Below are 18,560 nucleotides of genomic sequence, written 5' to 3' on the forward strand. Positions count from 1 at the left end.
GAGCTCATGGACTCTGGCCTGTCAGCTGGGGAACATGCATGGGACTAAACCAGGCCCTCTGAATGTGGGTAACAGTTATGTGGCTAGATCTGTTTGGGGAGCCCCTGGCAGTGGAACCGGGTGCATGAAATGGCTTTTTGGAACACATTCCCTAGGGTAGGATACCTTACTCAGTCTTGACACAGAGGGGAGGGGCCTGGGCCTACCTCAATTTAGTATGCCAGACCTTTTTGACTCCCCAAGGGAGGCCTGACGCTCTCTGAAGGGTGGATGGGGGATGGGATGAGGGGAGGTGGGGAGGATTGGAGAAGGGGAGTGAGGGGGAACTGGGATTGGTATGTAAAACAAAAAATTCTAAAAATAAATTTTTAAAAAGGAAAAAAACTAAAAAAATGTATATAGAACATAATGCAAAGGTTCACTTTGCAAAGATTTGGGATGATAACAAGATACAAGTTATGATTATAAAAATACTATCTTTTGTGTACATATTTGACTTCGGAAAAGCCTAAAAAGGGTTTCCTTTGTGGAGAAAATCTTCAAGGTCCTCTTCTTCCCACCTTACTCTGAGTTAGTTCCACAAAGAATATAAAAATGATGTACAGTTACATTCACACAGTTAGTTTCTTTATGATATGATATGGAAATGTTTAAATCTTTAGTAATAAGCACTTGGAGACTTGTCCAGAAAATATAAAAGTCAAGAATTATTATGGAATTAAACAGGAGTTCTAGTAGCTAGACAAAGCCATGGCCCTTCTCCATGAAGTTAACTTCTTTGATGGAATTAAGCAGATGAGGAACATTTTTTATTCCACAGGAAATAAAGCACAATTATCCTACTAAGTAGGGAAAGGGGAAGAGGTTATTAAAAGATATCTAGTTCCCTTTGTAAATTAACATGAGGAAAGAAGTGTTTAAGTACTTTGTGAGAGAATACATTTCAGGTAACTGCACCTGTACTGTAGAAAATTACTCCTCAATTGCGCATAGTAATTAGAGTTGTTGTTTAACTGTTATGAAAAGCCTGCAGTGTGCTAGAAAGTGCAAACAATTCCTGTAAAGATTCTGTCATTGGGGTAGGTGAGAGAAGATGTAAAGAAACCTTCTGGGGAGCAGCACTCACTCACACACAGTGAGCACTACCTGAAGCACATTTAGCCAACATGCACTATGCATCCAGCAGGATTATCAGAGTAATTAAATGCATGACATTAAATTCTCTCATAAAAAAAAAAGATGCTCTGAGCTGAATGGTTCAACATAACGGCTATCATATATAACAGCTGATATGTTGTTTTCAACTGGGGTTTTCGGACTCCACTCCAGCTGATTTTAAAATTCATTTTTTACGAGACCCAAATAAAGGACTTGAAGGCACTGTGTTGTCACAGAGTAGACATAGCAAATATCATCCCAGTAATTATCGACTATTAACTCCACCAAACTCTTTACTCAAAGAGGTCAAGGTTTCAAGCAGTTTAATTGACAGTTAGGAATAACAAATCGTACAGAAACACCTCATCCCACCACAGTTGTCTCCCACTTCCGTTCCTGTCAGGTGTATCACCACAATTTTGAACCACCTAGTTTTTGAAGGAACAGCAACTATCCTTGACGATATAGATGGTACTGAAGCTACACTCCTGGCTAACGTGAAACAAAAAGAAAGGCAGTCAAATATGATTTGTCATTGAATTCCAATAACCACAGCCCATGAAACCCAAGAGAAGGGACCTATTCTAGGTCTGCCTCCTACCTTACTCTCCCTGTATTTCTAGTACTGTGTGCATTTCTGTCAATATTATCACTGTCCTCCTCAACAACAGTAAAATTGATAAGTGCTGTAGGAAAAATTGAACCAAGTACCATTAAAATTTGGCTCAATGTTGTTAAAGAAATCCTAACTGTTAATAGCTATAAGCTCGTGTGCTCCAGCCTGTCCCTTTCATTTATACTGCCAATGAACTGTCAATCAGATACTCGTTTCTGAGACCTTTTACTTTCTCTTTCCCTTCATGGTATCAGTGACTGAGCATCGCAAGCTCCCATTTGAAAGCAGCAGTTTCGGCGTTATTGATGCCAGTGTGAAACCCACACTGCATGCTTTTATCTTATGCGGGGGGCTTATAATTGAGTTGTCCGTGTTTTGCACTTTCATTTGCTAGCTGTTCAGTGGGGTAAGATGCACAATTTAAAACCATCACCTCCCTCAGACCTGATTGTGCCTGAGTCCCACTGAAGTCAAAGGGTGCTTTGTGTAGACTCAGACTGGCCTCATAATGAGCAGAGTTGATGAGAGTCCAGCTTCCAAGATAACTAGTGCTAAGTCTTCAAGGTCATTCATCATTTTCATCTGAGAAGGAGGACCCTTTATTTGTGATCTCTTCTTAAATAGGTACACAATTAAAAGAGGAATTATTCGCCTTGGTGGCAATCACTTTATTTACAAAGGGCATGTTGAGCCGCCATCTCCTCTCATTGCCAGATGGTCTGTGTGCCCAAGCAACTGCAGGCAGCCTCAATGAATATCTTACATTTTTCTCTCTGAACTGCTGGCTCTATTGCTTCTCGACCGGCCACAGTGAAAGAAAATCCTTGTAGGTTTGCCCCGCATCACTTAATTTTTCTTTAAGCTCTGAGTTAGCAAAACCAAAAGTGGCACCTCTTTAAGTTGTCTGCCCAATAATTAAGTTCAAATTTTTATTTCAGGAACATACTTTTTATTACAAAAGAATCTCAGATTACAAGCACGCATTTAGAATTGTCCACTACACCCCAGGCAGAGAAGCAGTTCTAAAACAATAGGGAAAAACGTCTATCCCAAATAATCCACTTCTTCAAACAGATCCAAATGACACAATGCTTATGTAAAGCAATTTTGGGATGCACCTGATAGGATTCTGGACTTCCGACAACGTCACGAAAGCTGATGTGAGTGAAAGACTGAGCACTGACTGCAACTGAACTGAACAACTGAACTGTGTTCTGGGTGGTTCCTGCGAATGGCAGTGCACGGTCTCTGGATGCACATCACTTCCAAGCAGCAATAAATAAAAGACAAGGAGGGGCTGAAGCTACATCAGCTGGTGCAGACGCCTTTGTGGAAGCCTGACTACCTCAGTTCAATCTCTGGCTCTCACGAGGTGTCAAGGGAGAAACAGATCCTGAGAGTGGGACTCTGGCTTCCACATATTAACGGTAGCACATACATGTCTGTACACACACACACACACACACACACACACACACACACACACACAAATAACTTACAAAGGTATATAGTAAAATATGTGTCTGTGTGTCTGTGCATACATGCGTGTGGTGGTCTGTGTGTACATGCTTTCGTGTGTGTGTGTGTGTGTGTGTGTGTGTGTGTGTGTGTGTGTGTGTTGTCAAGGACATGATAGTAATAAACAGATGCCCAAGTTTTTGGGGCCAAGAGTAAAAATGTCTACTTCCACTTTATATGAGGGTTTCATTACCATTCTTTGAAGTTGTTCTCCCAGCAGTGACTGAAATGTGTAGGTGTAACCAACCATCTTATTAAATAAGAAACACAGAGCTGATTCAGAGAAGAAAGCCAAGAGGTCAGAACTAAGAGCCTTATCCTTCCTGATTCAGCCAAGAGAGCTCTCCGAAAAGGACCTATTTCCTGTGTGTATGTCTTTATATAGTCTTTCTGTTCTGCCTTCTCATTGGTTGTAAACCCAAACACATGACTGCCTCGTCACTGCCTGTCTGTAGAGACTTCCAGGTCTTCTATGGTTGGTATTGAGATTAAAGGTGTGTGTCTCCAATGCTGGTTGTATCCTTGAACACACAGAGATCTACCTAGCTCTGTCTACCAAGTGCTGGGATTAAAGGCATGTGCCACCACCGCCACGCTCTTGCTATGGCTCTAATAGCTCTGACCCCCGGGGCAATTTTATTTATTAACATACAATTAAAATCACATTTCAGTACAAATAAAATACCACCATAGAAATGCCCGAACACCTTTCATCCCAGAGCTTTGCCATCTTACTGGCAATAATGTGCATCTCCCACTCAGTCCCTGCTGGTAACAACCATTCACATGTCCCCTTTCAAATGAAGGGTGGTTGGAAAAATGTAGGGGATGTATTCAGTGGTCATGAACTCACACTACTACATACATTTTCTAACATAACAAAGAAATGAGCAATATTTTGATAAACACATAGTGCTATTTATGCCAATATGCTTCCTAATACACTCTTCTTGTCTGAGGTTTGCACCAACAAAACCTAAAAACATAGGCCTTACATTTGGGGTTTCCTAGCCTATTGCCTTTGGAGATATCCTTAGCTTTCCTAAACAATTCTATCTCTCATAGTATAAAAATAATAGTAGATTTTTTTTGGCAAGTATCATCAGAGGCACAAAGATAAATTTGATAAGAATTAAATGAAAACATATATCAAACATCTGGAAAACTCATCTATTTAATATGTCCTATTCTCTGCCTGAATAAAGAGCTATATAAATACATATGTATTACTTTCACTTGGAGGAATTACAGGGTAATAATTAGGAGGATGGACTCTTGAATCCAAGTCTTGGTCTAGTGTGAGATGAGTCACTTGATTTGTAACTTGTAGCTAGGAGATTTCCTGTGTCCCAGCCTGTTGGTGGTCTGGACAGATCTCTCTCACCCACCAGTCCCACAGCTGCTTAGACCCAAGTAAACACACAGACGCTTATATTAATTAAAACTGTTTGGCCTAATGGCTCAGGCTTCTTGCAAGCTAGATCTTACAACTTAAATTAACCTATTTTTATAAATCTATACCTTGCCATGTGGCTCATGGCTTACTGGTATCTTTACATCTTGCTTCTCATGGCAGTGGCTGGCATCGTCTCCTGACTCAGCCCTCCTATTCCCAGAATTCTCCCCTCTCTTTGTCCCGCCTATACTTCCTGCCTGGCTACTGGTCACTCAGCACTTTATTTATTAACCAATCAGAGTAACACGTTCACAGCATACAGAGTGATATCCACAGCAGTAACTTTCTGTTCATCCCTTTGACACAAACCACACAGCAAGAACTCTCTGGCTTCTTCCTATCCTGAGTTTTGTTACTGCCACAAATCCAATGCTTAACCACAAAGAAATATAGTTCAGAGAATAAGGGGCATGTCAGCTCAATGGACAATTTCCTTTGCCCCCTAGTATTTTGAATTAGGATGACTCCAGTGCTTACTGTTCCAGTCTTGTCTGGTCCAACTATGGCCCACCCTTGATCTGAATGGTGTATGCTCTTTTTAAACGCAAGGAGCCAAAATACCATGTTGACCTCTGTCAGTGTTGGCTCCCCAAAAGTGGCTCCTAGTAATACCTTACTGTATTCTTGAGCATACCCAATCACTCCCAAGAGCTCCAGAAATAAGTTTCCACAAACAGAGGAGAAAGTATTTAAGCTAATACCTATTTAATTTCTATTTGGTGTAAATGAAAGATTTGGCAGGGTAGTCTGACCCTGGTTAAACTTAAGATGTCAACTTTATATACACGAAGATAAGATGAACTATAAGATGCAGTTTGGGAGGAAGTTAATCACAACTGATAGAAGGAAAGAAAAAGTAAAACACCTTATGGCAAGATCATCAAGGGTATTTTTTTCTACTACTTTTATTTCTCTCTGCATGTGTTTTTCAGAAAAGGAAAAACAGAATTCAATTGCAATCGTGTAATATTTCCTTTGGGGAAATAATTAGTGGGACATCTTGTGACTTCAGCATAGTTCTTTTCTCCTTTACTTTCACTATTATTTAAGTTTTTATGTTTGATTTTCCCTTTGCAATGGAATGTCTCATCCTTCTCAGCACAATGATTAAGGCAGTGGATGTTTCTGACAGGTAGGTTTGGGGTTATAGCATAACTCAGTGTGAAAAGTATATCTTATGCTAATTATGAACCTTTAGACAATACTACATACTACACATCATTAGTGGGCCCCAAAGACTAGCATGCCACTCACCATCCTTATTTGGAAATCAGGTCATTACTAGTTAAGACCAAGTCATATGGAGTATGATGAGCCCTTATGAAGAGAGAATACTACATGAAGAAACAAGCAGAGGAAAGGTCACCACATGACAACAAAGACAGACAGACAGACACTATATAGCTACTGGTCAAAGAAAGCCAAGGACTGTCTGGAAGCTCCAAAATTTAGCAGAGAGGCAGGAACACATTCCCTTCAGTCCCACAAAAACCAAATGTCAGAACATCTACATTTGGGCTTCAGTAATTAGATCAGTGAATACCCTGAGTGTCATCATAGAGCCTTTCTCCAGTAACTAATGGAAGCAGATATAGAGATCCACAGCCAAACACCAGACCAAGCTCCAGGAGTCCAGTCAAAGAGAGTGAAGAAGGATTCTATGAGCAGGGGGCATCAAGATCATGATGGGGAAACCTACAGAGACAACCAAACCAAACTAGTGGAAACTCATGAAATTTAGACTAACAGCTGTGGAGCCTGCATGGGACTGGAGTAGGCCCTCTGCACAGTGAGACAGTTGTGTAGCTTGATCTGCTTTAGAGGTTCCCTAGCAGTAGGATCAGAATCCATCTCTGGTGCATGAGCTGGCTTTTTGGAGCCCACTACCTATGGTGGGACACCTTGAACAACCTTGATGCAGGGGGAGGGGCTCGGACCTGCCTCTACTAAATGTACCAGGCTCTGTTGATTCCTCATGGGAGGCCTTTCCTCTTATAGAAGGGGATGGGGGGTCGGTTGTGGGGAGAGGCTGGAGAGATGGGAGGAGGGAAGAGGGGGATCTGTGATTGGTATGTAAAATGAATAAAAAAATTCTTAATAAAAAAATACATAAATTAAAAAAACTTTGCAAATACACATTTTTATTGTGTTAAGCAGTCTGTGGTAACTTATTACAATAGCTATAGAAATGCCATGAAATAGCTACCCATTTTGATGCAGGAAGTGTGTGTGGAGTGTCTACTGTGATGGCCAGTACTCAACACTAACCCTTTGCTCTTAAGCATTTACTACAAGAATTATTCCTCACAGACTACCAGCACTGTCCGCTTTATTCAGACGTTTCACATAACAGACATTGTGGCAATTAGAGTCCTCCTCTCTAAATTTCAAGAGTAAAATAAAGCATGTAATGAGAAAAGAGCATTAAATGTTCCAAGCAGAGTTGGGGCACTCCATATGAGCCACTTCATAGAATGAAGCCAAAATGATCTCACCAAACGGACAAAGAAAGGTGGATTTGAAAAGTACCTCAGTCAGAATCCCAAAGCTGGAAAGCATTAGCCATATAAAGACTTGAGGCGGGAAGCATACAGCTATAGATCAATTGTTGACAAAGTAAGAAGAGAAACGAAGCCTGAGGAGCTGATGGAAGAAGACAAATATTCACCCAATCAAAGGTCGGATCCAGCAGACTAGGAGCAAGAGGGCAGCCCTGCCTGAGAAGAACATCCAGACGCGCTTCCTTCCTTCATCCCAGTGTCATATATTAAAATGGTAAGCTTATTTACCTTCAACTCCAAATTCTTATTTTCAAAAAGAATTTCTGAAGATATTAGGAAGCACAAAAAGAAAAACAGAGTCTCATAGTGTTCATAAACAGAACCTGCTCATAGCCCATCAAGTTAAGTTCTTAGAAAACAGGAGCATGTACATCTTGCTTATTGAAGTCTCCCTTTCCCTGTAAGCAGGAAGTCTAGAAGCAATAATTGTTTGCTAAAATGACAAAATGAGATTATTTAGTATATTCTTTCTTGATTTTTTTTTTTCAAATGTATGTACCTTTGAATTGGCAACCCCGGCTGTTCCACTATGAACTCAAGATCATGATTCCTACCTTATCTATTTATCTCTTATACATGCTGGCAGGCTGGCTACTCCAGGCATTGAGAAAGCTACAACAACAGTAGTTTGATGGATATTTGTGGCAGTGCTAGTTTAAAAAATTAATGTTTGGCCGGGCGGTGGTGGCACACGCCTTTAATCCCAGCACTCGGGCGGCAGAACCAGGCGGAACTCTGTGAGTTCCAGGCCAGCCTGGTCTACAGAGCAAGATCCAGGACAGGCCCAAAACTACACAGAGAAACTCTGTCTTGAAAAACCAAAAAAAAAATTAATGTTTGTTTTTATTTCCATTTGTGATTTGTGTCTCTCCGTGTGTCTATGTGTGTTTGTGTGTTCACCATACATGTGCATCAGATCCTTTGGAGCTAGAGTGACAAGCAGTTGTAAGCTACCCTGTGGGGGAGCCGGGAAGCAAATGCAATTCATCCAGAAGAGCTCTTAGCTGCTGAGTCATCTCTTCAGCCCAGGCACTGAAAGGTTTATTGTCTGTTCTGATGCTTAGCCAGATTTCTTTTAACGACAAACAATGATTTAAATTTCCATCCAATGCTCCTCCTCTCTTGCTGTCTTCTGTGACTTATTCCATGAACAGTTGCCACAACTACTTGACGCATAGTAGCTTACTACGTGTTTATTATACCTTAATATATGCTGAAGTTTATACTTAAAGATAGAGTGACTTCATGTTGAAATCAGGAGGAAATCCTCTTTCCTTGGCTAAGTTCAAGTGTTCTGACAAACATAGAAATGTTACATGATTGAAAGGCTGGGAGAAATCCACAAAATGTCAGGTTGTGAACCAAGGCCTTGGAGTGCTAATTCTAGCTTACGTTTAATAAATGCACTCAGACACTCAGAGAGGAAGAATCCCTGAGACTGTGTGAGGTCTGTGCATTTCATGAAAAGCTGCAGGTGTTTCTTGTGAGACTAAAAACAAGAAAGCAAATCACAAAGAAAACTCCCCTTAGAAAGGAACCATGTGCCCCAAACACCAAAAAGAAAAGTCGGAAACTAAATATCTTTGGTTCCAATATAATCTGATTTATTTTTGTTTTTCAATTTTTTTTCTACTGTTGGCAATGATCCTTTTGTCCGAAGTTCAGAGCAGAACTGAGAAGCTTCTTGAAAAAGTTTCTTGTAGATATTTCTAACATGAACAAAACCCTGAAAATTACACCCTTTCAGGATGAAGTCCTGACAGAAAGCTAGGTGAGGCATTTGAACTAACTGAAAGCAAAGGTTTGGATTCCACCCACTGCTTTTCCTAAGAAGAGAATTTCATTTCATTAACTCAGACAGGTGGGACTTGACAGAATAATACACTGCCATGGGTTCTTGCTTTGTTGCAAACTTCTTGTAATTTTAAAATGTTTATAAATTCCATGAAAGGATTAATATCCTAAATAAATATGGAAATAGATTTAGCCCTTGACATTAAAACATCTTTTGAACATTTTTATGAAGCAAGTAGTCAATAGGATTACTTCAATTATTCTGTTGGAATAACTAAATAATAGGAAAATTAAGCTAAAGGTGGTTGCTACTGATACTATTAAGTTTTATTTCAATCAAAACAAATTACAGAATTAGTGCACAATAACTGTATTTTAGAACTTGAATAAAAGGTTAAATTAAAATAAAATGGATGAATTTCCATCACCTAAGGAACAGTACCACAATGCTCTCATTTACTTCACTTGAAAAAGTACACACATACATGTAAACCTTCTTAATCAAAAATTAAATGGACACATCGCATACTTTTATGTAACTTGAATATTTTCAGCAAAAGTTTAAAATGTCTTGTGAGTGCCCTTCCATGAGAAAACTGAATACCTGCTTTGACAATGCTGTGGTATTCTCTCATGTGAGTTTGGCACATCTTAGCTGATAGCATGTGCAGAGCTAGATACGGACACTACAAACAACACTGTGACAAACACCATTCTCTATAAATGCTTATGTACCTGTATAATTACTTCTCTCTTCCTTAGAAGTGTTAACTTGATTATTTTAGAGCTTTTAGATATCACCACCAAGCTGCATTAATAAGGACGTTTCCATTCATACCTCTACCAAAAGTGTATTATTTATCTCACATTCTCGTCCATTCAGATTCCTTCACTTGAGTTTTTTCAGTCTGATAGCTATAGAACAATGTGTCAATTGCAGTAGACAACAATATGTATGTTTTTGAAACAAACCCAAATCAGCCATTAAAAGAAGAAAACAAATAAGCCGTTTTATGATGGACATAAAATGCAAAGTCAAATATATTAATTATTCTAATAAAAGAGAGGAAAAAAGAATGAAGCCCATCAAAGAATAGAGTTTAGCAAATCAGTAGCACAATGATAGATTTAAACGTACTAATAGCAATAATTAAATGTAAATGATTCAAATACTCGGATAAAAAGAATGCAATTTCGGCCGGGCGGTGGTGGCGCACGCCTTTAATCCCAGCACTCGGGAGGCAGAGCCAGGCGGATCTCTGTGAGTTCGAGGCCAGCCTGGACTACCAAGTGAGTTCCAGGAAAGGCGCAAAGCTACACAGAGAAACCCTGTCTCGAAAAACAAAAAAAAAACAAAAAACAAACAAACAAAAAAAAAAGAATGCAATTTCTAGATTGCACTTTTTTTTTTATCAGAATGACAACTTCACCACACACAGTGGCAATATGAAGCATATTCTCTGTTTCAGTTGACTATAGTTTGAATCATTAACAGAAAACTTTCTGGAAAATCCTCCAAAAGTTGGACATTAAACAACTGTCTCAACAAGCTATGGATCAAATGAGAACACAAGGCAATTTAAAACATTTGAAAGGAATGAAAATTAAAAAATGGCATATAAAACTGTGGGATTGTGCTAATACCAGCTTAAAGAAATGTTTCTAGCAACAAATACTTTAAAAAGACAAAAAGATGAGGAACAAGAAGAGTAAGTGACACCCAAAAGAAACCTACGAAGGGAAATTAAAAAACTAAGCTTGATATGATAGCTCATATTTTTAATCTCAACATTGCAGGAGGCTGAGGCAGAAATACTGCCATTAATTTGAGTCCAGCCTGGGATACACAGGGTTTCATACAAAATAGCCTGGGATATGATACATGACACACACATATCACTTACATACATGGAGTAAGTATGAGGAGTAAGAATACTACAGAAATATTGAGATTATGAAAAACTTTCTCCCAGTAAATACAATAATTTAGATGAAATGTATAAAATTTTTGAAAGATATGTAAACTACAAAAACTCAATAAAAAAAACTGAATAAACCTATACTATACCAATTTGAAATTAAAAGCTTCTGATAAAATTCGGAGCTGGATGGCTTCATGACATAAAGAATGAATAACCATGTGATCAGTTAGGTTTATTACAGAAATTCAAGATATTTTAGCATTCAGAATTGTCACAATTAATCAAATTAAGAAACTAAAAAGAATCATCAAACAGTGACATAAAACAGAATAAGCTTCTGTTTAGCAAACATTTGGCAACATGTACTATTTACTCATGATGTCAAACGCTCAGCCAAGAGGGTAGAGAAGATATTGTCCATTTGATAAAAGCACATACACAAAACTACTGCTAACCTGCTGGAAATGCACGCCCAATACCTGTACAGGATGAAACCAGCCTAAACCCAGCATGGAGCTATGGGCAAATAATGGCTGCTGGGGGAAGGAGAGTCAGTTTTCTTAGGCTTGAGAGGCTACCCACAATACTTAAGTCATACGGACAACACTAAGTGGACTCACTGGGTCTAAAAACAGAGTCCACAAGGTTGAGAAGGAGAGGTGCTAGGGAGGATATATGAGAACTTGGAAGAAAGGAAATGGGGAAGAGGATTTGATCAAAGTATTTTCTATGCATGTGTGAAAAGGGAGGTGGGTTTGATCAAAACATGTATACATGAATAAAATTCACAAACAATTTTTTAAAGTCTCCGCCAAAAAAAACCCTGCCACTAGCATTGTGTTTGTGTTGAAAATCCAATGCTCTTTAACACTTGGAAGGCGATAAAGTGTCTGATGCTATGACTTCTGAGCAATGTGTCCCTGAGGTCCCGACACTGCAACAGGGAATCAACAAATTAATACATTCTCACAGATTGGAAAGAAATAAGTAACATTATGGCTGTTCACGGTCAACATTATTATATATGTAGAAAACTTCTAACAAATATTGAAAGGGAATTTAGAAATTTGGGATGCATGATCAATAAAGACAACATGGTCCTATATACCTTTAAAAATTGAAAATTAAAATTAAGACACTTTAAATATGTCATTTACAACATCATAAAAAAGTAGTATCTACTAGAGATATATCTGACTGAAGATGAAGAATTGTACATTGAGAAGTAGAAATTAAAATAAGCTCAAAATACATTCAGAGGGACAATATGCTCTTGGCTCAAAAGATTCAATAATGTCACCAAGTCACATCTTCCCACAATTAATCTATAAATTCAACCTGCTTCTACTAAATATTTTTGTAGGCTTTTTTTTTTTTTTTTTTTTTACAAAACTATCAAGTAGATTCAAAGATTTATGTAAAAGCACAAAGGTCATAGAACATTCTGAAGTAGTTAGGGTCAGACAGCATTACTGAAGAACCCACAGAAAGGAGAACCATAGTAAGGACTAGAGAGATGGCTCAGCAGGTAAAGAACCCATCACACAAGTATAAGGACATAAGTTTGCATCCAGAACCCAAGAAAAAGCTTGGCGTGATTGAGTGTATCTGTAATCCTAGTACTGTGGGTGGCAGAGACAGGAGATCCCTGGAACTCACCGGCCAACCAATCTAGCCAATCAATGAATTCCATGCTTGAGGAGAGACCCTGTCTCAAAAGACAAGGAGGAAAGCAGTAGGAAAAGATGCCCAGCATCAACCTCTGGCTCCCACATGCATTCACATACAGATGTACCTGTATGCACACGTGCAGACTCACACAAACATACACACATATGGACTACCCACAAAAACACTGAAATCCCACTTGTAACCCAATTATAGCAGCTAAAATGATAAAAAAAAAAAAGTATAAGAACTCCTCAAATGAATAAGATCATATGAGGTGTGAGCATGAATGTGGAACAGGCCAAGTTTCTCTTTGGAGTGCAGTGTGTCAGTATCTTGGAAACATAAAACTGTATTGCCTGCAGTACAACCTGTTCATTTCATTAGCCCAAGAATCAAAAAAATATTTCCACATAAAGATGTGTACCCTAGTGTTCAGCCTAGAGTTATTTAGCTCTCTCTCAAAACAAAACAAAAACCCAAAATCCTGACCCTCCAAATGTTCTTCATTAATGTAGTATGCAAATTATGGCACACCATAAAATCAAACTGAGAAAGTATGAACTATCCTACACACAACATGGATGAATCTTAGATAATTATACTGAGTGACAGAAGTGAGACAATAAACATGTGCAATCTCTGTGATTTATTTATGTAAGTCCTAGAAAATGCTACCTAATTTATAGTGACAGAAAGCACACCACTAATTGCCTGATGAGGAGTACAGGTAGATCCATTACAAAGGGGCACAAGGAACCTCAAGGGTGATGGATATGTTCGTTATCTTGATACGGCAATGGCTTCACAGGTACGACAGGCATGTCAAAACTCATCAAGTTGTATACTTTAAATATATGCACTTTATTTTACATCAATTACACTTAATGAAGCTGCAAAAATAAGTATAAAAATGTCCTCTTCTGTGCTCACACACATCAGGGCACGTGCACACATTCAGTATTAGTTTTTGCCAATTCCATCACTACAAGATAGCACCTCATTTTTAAAATTCCACTGAGAACAATCATAGACAATTACTTCTTATATTCCATTCCACCAACACTATTTTCTTACTACATATTACTCCTTATAAAAACTTGTTGATCTATGGTCACTAACATTTAGAAAATACCTACCTGAAATGATAAAGAGCAGTCTAGCCATGTGAAATTTCCCCAATTTTGTCTTTATATCTAGTCAACCTATTAAACCCCCTTTCCTATAAGTCCATTTAATTTTCCCAGACCCCAAAACTATATTTACTGTGTTTCACAGGTGTGAATGTGTGTACCATTTCTTCAATAGGCCACACCACAGATGATTACACAGGGGCCTTACATGTCTTAGAAGACCCATGTAAAGAAAAATCATTTTCACACACACACACACACACACACACACACACACACACACCAAAAAAATTGAAAATGTCTAAAGGGAGTTAGTTGGAGATGCCCAGACATTAAGTTTAATTTCAGTTTAGTGCTTGTTTTGAAGATGCTTATCTAAAGTAACAATGATTATACTAGACTGAAAAGAATAAATCTCTCCACTGTCAAAGTTTGTGCTGTGCCTTCTCTGAAATTAGTTGTGTAATCAGAATACCAGGATCTTGATACAATATGTTCCAGGTAATGAAAAAAACGATGATGGAAATATTCAACAAATAAGTAAAACAGCCTGGGGATGAACATATACAGATGACAGCTGAAACTTAGCTCCTGCGTGCATTCAAAAAGGCTCGTGTTAAGTTTAATACCTCTGACTAAACTGTCAGTATAGACTTATGAAAGCAAAGGGGGGAAATGCTGAGAAGTTAGTGTAGTAGAAAATGTGCTTAGACATTTTCACCATTATCCTTATGAGTGGTAGATGGTCTCTCAGGTGTGAATCCCATTTCTCCTACTTAGAGACCTTCAATTAATGTGTCTAATAGTGTATCTTATATCCACATGCATTTTCTTAAGGAACTTACTTTAAAGAACATTTAATAGCCCTCAAATGAATATCACTGTCATAAAAGTATTCTGAGGCAGCTTTTTCAGAATAACTAGATTTTATAATAATTTACACATAGTGAAAATCATAATGACAGCAGGAGCTACTTCTAGTGGATCAGGCACTATGGTAAGTATTCAATCTTTCCTAGTGATTCACATTAATTGTTTTTTATTCCAGAAAATGGAAGTGTCTGCTCACAGCACACCCTTTCCTTTGCTTAAAGTTTAGAGTGCTCTTTGAAGATGTTCCAGGTATTTCCTAACCTGCTTAACCTCAAGGCATCATTCCTCTCTTTTTCCCTCTTGAAGGACCTAAGTGTTTGGCTTTCTGAGTAAACCCACTAGAGCAGAGAGAAGGTAAAAGCCAAAAGTCATCTTTGTTAACCATCAGATGCCATTAACTTCTCTAAGCAAGCACATTTCCCTGAAAGGAAGGTTGCATAGATCATAATCACCATCATCATCATCATCATCACCATCATCATCATCATCACCACCAACAACAAAACAAATATTGGTGGCTGGGCAAGGGAGAGAGCTCAGAGGAAGAACATTTGCTTACTTGCATAAGGCCCTAAATCCAATCTCCAGCCACACAAATAAAATAAATAAATAAATAAAATAAAATAATTAATTTTTTTAAAAAAAGGCCGGGCGGTGTTGGCGCATGCCTTTAATCCCAGCACTCGGGAGGCAAAGCCAGGTGGATCTCTGTGAGTTCGAGGCCAGCCTGGTCTACAGAGCGAGATTCAGGACAGGCACCAAAACTATACAGAAAAACCCTGTCTCGAAAAATCAAAAAAAAAAAAAAAAAGAAAAAGAAAATAAATGGTGCTTTCTTTGTGCTTTTGACTTTTTGACTGTACCTAACCTGTATTTTTCATACAGCTTCCATAGTCATCTTGCCCTAAACTGATTTTTATACAACACTTCCTAAAGACCATGATCTCTGTCTTGCAGAATGTGGTACAATGACAGCTTTCTTTTATTGATCCTTCCCTGATACAGATAATACAAGCAGCAAAGTAGAAAGAATATTAAAAGAAGACAACTGTAAGAGCAGAGCAGTGAGAGTGATTTGATTGGCCGGCATAATAGTAATAAAAAAAAAGTTCACTTTGGAGGGGTAGAGGTAAGGTTGTTACTCTAAGCTTCTTACAACTGCACCCAGTCTGGACCCAAGAATTATTACTTTCTTACATACATTCTAGATCAGTGGTTCTCAACCTGTGGTTCACGACCCTTTGGGGGTTGCATGTCAGATATTCTGTACATCAGATATCTACATTATGATCCATAATATGAGCAAAATTGCAGTTATGAAGTGGCAATGAAATAATTTTATGGTTGGGGGGGTCACCACAACATGAGGAACTGTATCAAAAGGTCACAGCATAAGGAAGGTTGAGGACCACTGTTCTAGATCCATAGCCTTTTTAAAATATTTACTAATTTCAACTAAGTTCAGAACCCCATTGCTTATAAACTTTTTAATACCAATCTAGATGTGGGCAAAATATATCCTCTGTGGTCGTCAGCTGGATATAAAGCACGGTGCCATTTTTAAAGACGCTTTCAACTCATGAAGAATCACAAACAGCTCTGTGGGACTGCATTCCTCAGCAAGATTTTGCTTTCATATAACTGAAAACTCTGCTATTAATACAGTATTCAAAGATAGACCAAGAAATTTTTATTCTATTTTTTTCTTCCAGAATGTCCATTATGTGCCTTTGACTGGGTTTCTTTACACAGCTGTCAATCTAGCTGCCACAGCCATCAGTGGCCTTAGCAAGCCAAGAAGCCACACTTAACTGGAAATATTAACAAGCAATTTGTACCAATATTGGAATAAAAATAAATTATAAAAAAAATCAGGAAAAAATATAAAGATTTTGAAGGGAGGTGACAGAGGCGTGTTTCCTTGAGGGTACATGGGGCTGATCATTCAAGGGAATTCAGTACATAATCTCCAGAAGCACAGTCACCTCCGATTGTTTTTTCTTGTACACAGAGTGTTTTCCAAATGTGATTCTCCTCCCAATCGGCAACCATCGGTCCACCCTGCTTTCCTTCCGGTAGGGAAAGCCTCCCGGCCGAAGTCCTCATGGGTTGAAGAACCCAGCCCCTACAGCAGAGCAAGCACTGCGTCCTGGCTAGCCCAAGCTCTGCTCCCCGGAGCCCCGGCCATCTCGCCTTACCACAGCACGAGGGAAAAGCTGCAAGAAGTGGAAGAGAAGGAGCGAAGAGCGCGGAGAAACAGGCAGAGAAAACCGGAAGCCTGCTTGCGTTTGCACGGCTCTCCGCCGAAGCTGTGGGTGTTGATAGCATTATTGTTTAATCTCTCTGAAGAATATGTGGGAGAGGAAAGCACAACATCCCCAAGTTGTTACTTTGTCACAACTTTACAGAATACATAAGCACTTCAGTAAATACACAGATTTTTTTCTTTTTTCTTTTTTTTTTTTTGCAAACTGTAAATCATCTGTGAGCCACCACTGTTCGACTAATTACAGCAAGAAGCTGTGCTCATTAGCTGTTCTCATCTGGCTCACTGCACGACCTAAATAGTCCGTAAATGAGCCGGCAATTATTGCTGTATTACCACTACCAGCTCCGCTCACATCAAAATATCTCCACCAAATGTTACGCCTGTTGGTATTATCAGGTTAGAAATTTCATAAACATATTGAAGCAGTTAATTGGGAGATTATTAAAAAAATGTGAAAATAGAATCATCAGTGAAAGAGGTTTCATCAAAGCCCAGATAGGCGGCTCCACCTATAGACAAGAGGCTCAGAATGCAAGCTCTAGGAGGCTCTTGTAGCCTGCCGCTAACCTCTGGGAAATAAGGAAGCAACAGAAATCTACCCACCTCCAACAACAGGAAGGCAAATCATTCATTCTTCCTCCACCTAGAGACTGTCTTCACATGGTCAAAATTAAACAGATGCATGCACTGAGAGGTCTGGGACGGGAAAGAATGTAGAAAGCTGCTAGCTACATCAGGGACTTTATGTTTCCAAATCCATCCTTAAGCATACATACATTGAAGGAGATAAGAATCTGTTGTTGTTTGTTGATACAATTTACTTTAAGAAATGTTTGCATACATATGAACGGTGGAAAGAAATGAACTAAAATAGTTTGAAGAACGATTTCTCAACACCCTCAAATACTTTTGAAGCATCTATTTATAATATCAAATGAATAGCTAATTAGTTGCATTCTTATTTATTCATTAGAATGTCCTCTTGGAGCTTCATTTCAGTTTTGTGGATATTCAGAAGTAATACATTAAAAAATTTTGCTATAATTCATATTTTTCAAATTTATCCAACTTTAATTAACCCAATTTAATGAATTCCTATTGTGAACATTTTCTGCACAAAAATAAGGGATCTCAATATTGGAATGCTTTATCTTGTTTTTCATTATTACCATATCAGATTAATCACTTATTATGATCCTAAAAAATACAGAAGAAATAAAAAATGCTGAAAGTTAATGAGTGTTATGATTCTATTGGCATCTCCTGCCTTATCAGAGAAAATAACAGTTTAATAAATAAGCATTTGATTTGATTCTTGTACTAGTCACATTCATACAAAGGAAAAGTGGTCTGCACTGGGTCATACATTGTCGTTTACCTGGGTCCTATGCTGGCACAGACTGACAGACTTTGGGCAGAATGTAGAATACTATCAATTACTAATCTCTAATGATAATCATAGCAATGACAAGCAATTCTTTTTAAACAACAAATTGACATCTGGACAAAGGAATGTGCACCACATTTGTTCAGCTCTTCCCAACTGTTGATTTTAACAGGGAATCCTTACTCTGATCAGTGAGTAAGAATTA

The 18,560-nt window shown here is 38.5% G+C and overlaps 1 long non-coding RNA gene across 5 annotated transcripts in view; it reads right to left on the reverse strand.

The window, feature by feature from the left end:
• The window catches only part of LOC128110723 (uncharacterized), a 125,025-nt gene extending 107,347 nt beyond the window's left edge, over nucleotides 1–17,678 (reverse strand). For 2 of the 5 annotated variants that reach the window (XR_008218300.1, XR_008218299.1), the window contains exon 1: nucleotides 16,898–17,026. This is a non-coding gene — a long non-coding RNA (uncharacterized LOC128110723). Of the gene's footprint in view, nucleotides 1–16,897; nucleotides 17,029–17,571 lie in introns of those variants that run through there. The other 3 variants (XR_008218298.1, XR_008218297.1, XR_008218296.1) reach the window with 3 other exon arrangements.
• Between the last annotated feature and the right edge of the window lie 882 nt (nucleotides 17,679–18,560).

The sequence above is a fragment of the Peromyscus californicus genome, unplaced genomic scaffold, assembly GCF_007827085.1.
Source record: "Peromyscus californicus insignis strain IS unplaced genomic scaffold, ASM782708v3 Scaffold_15__1_contigs__length_86483966, whole genome shotgun sequence".
Lineage (NCBI taxonomy): Eukaryota > Metazoa > Chordata > Mammalia > Rodentia > Cricetidae > Peromyscus > Peromyscus californicus.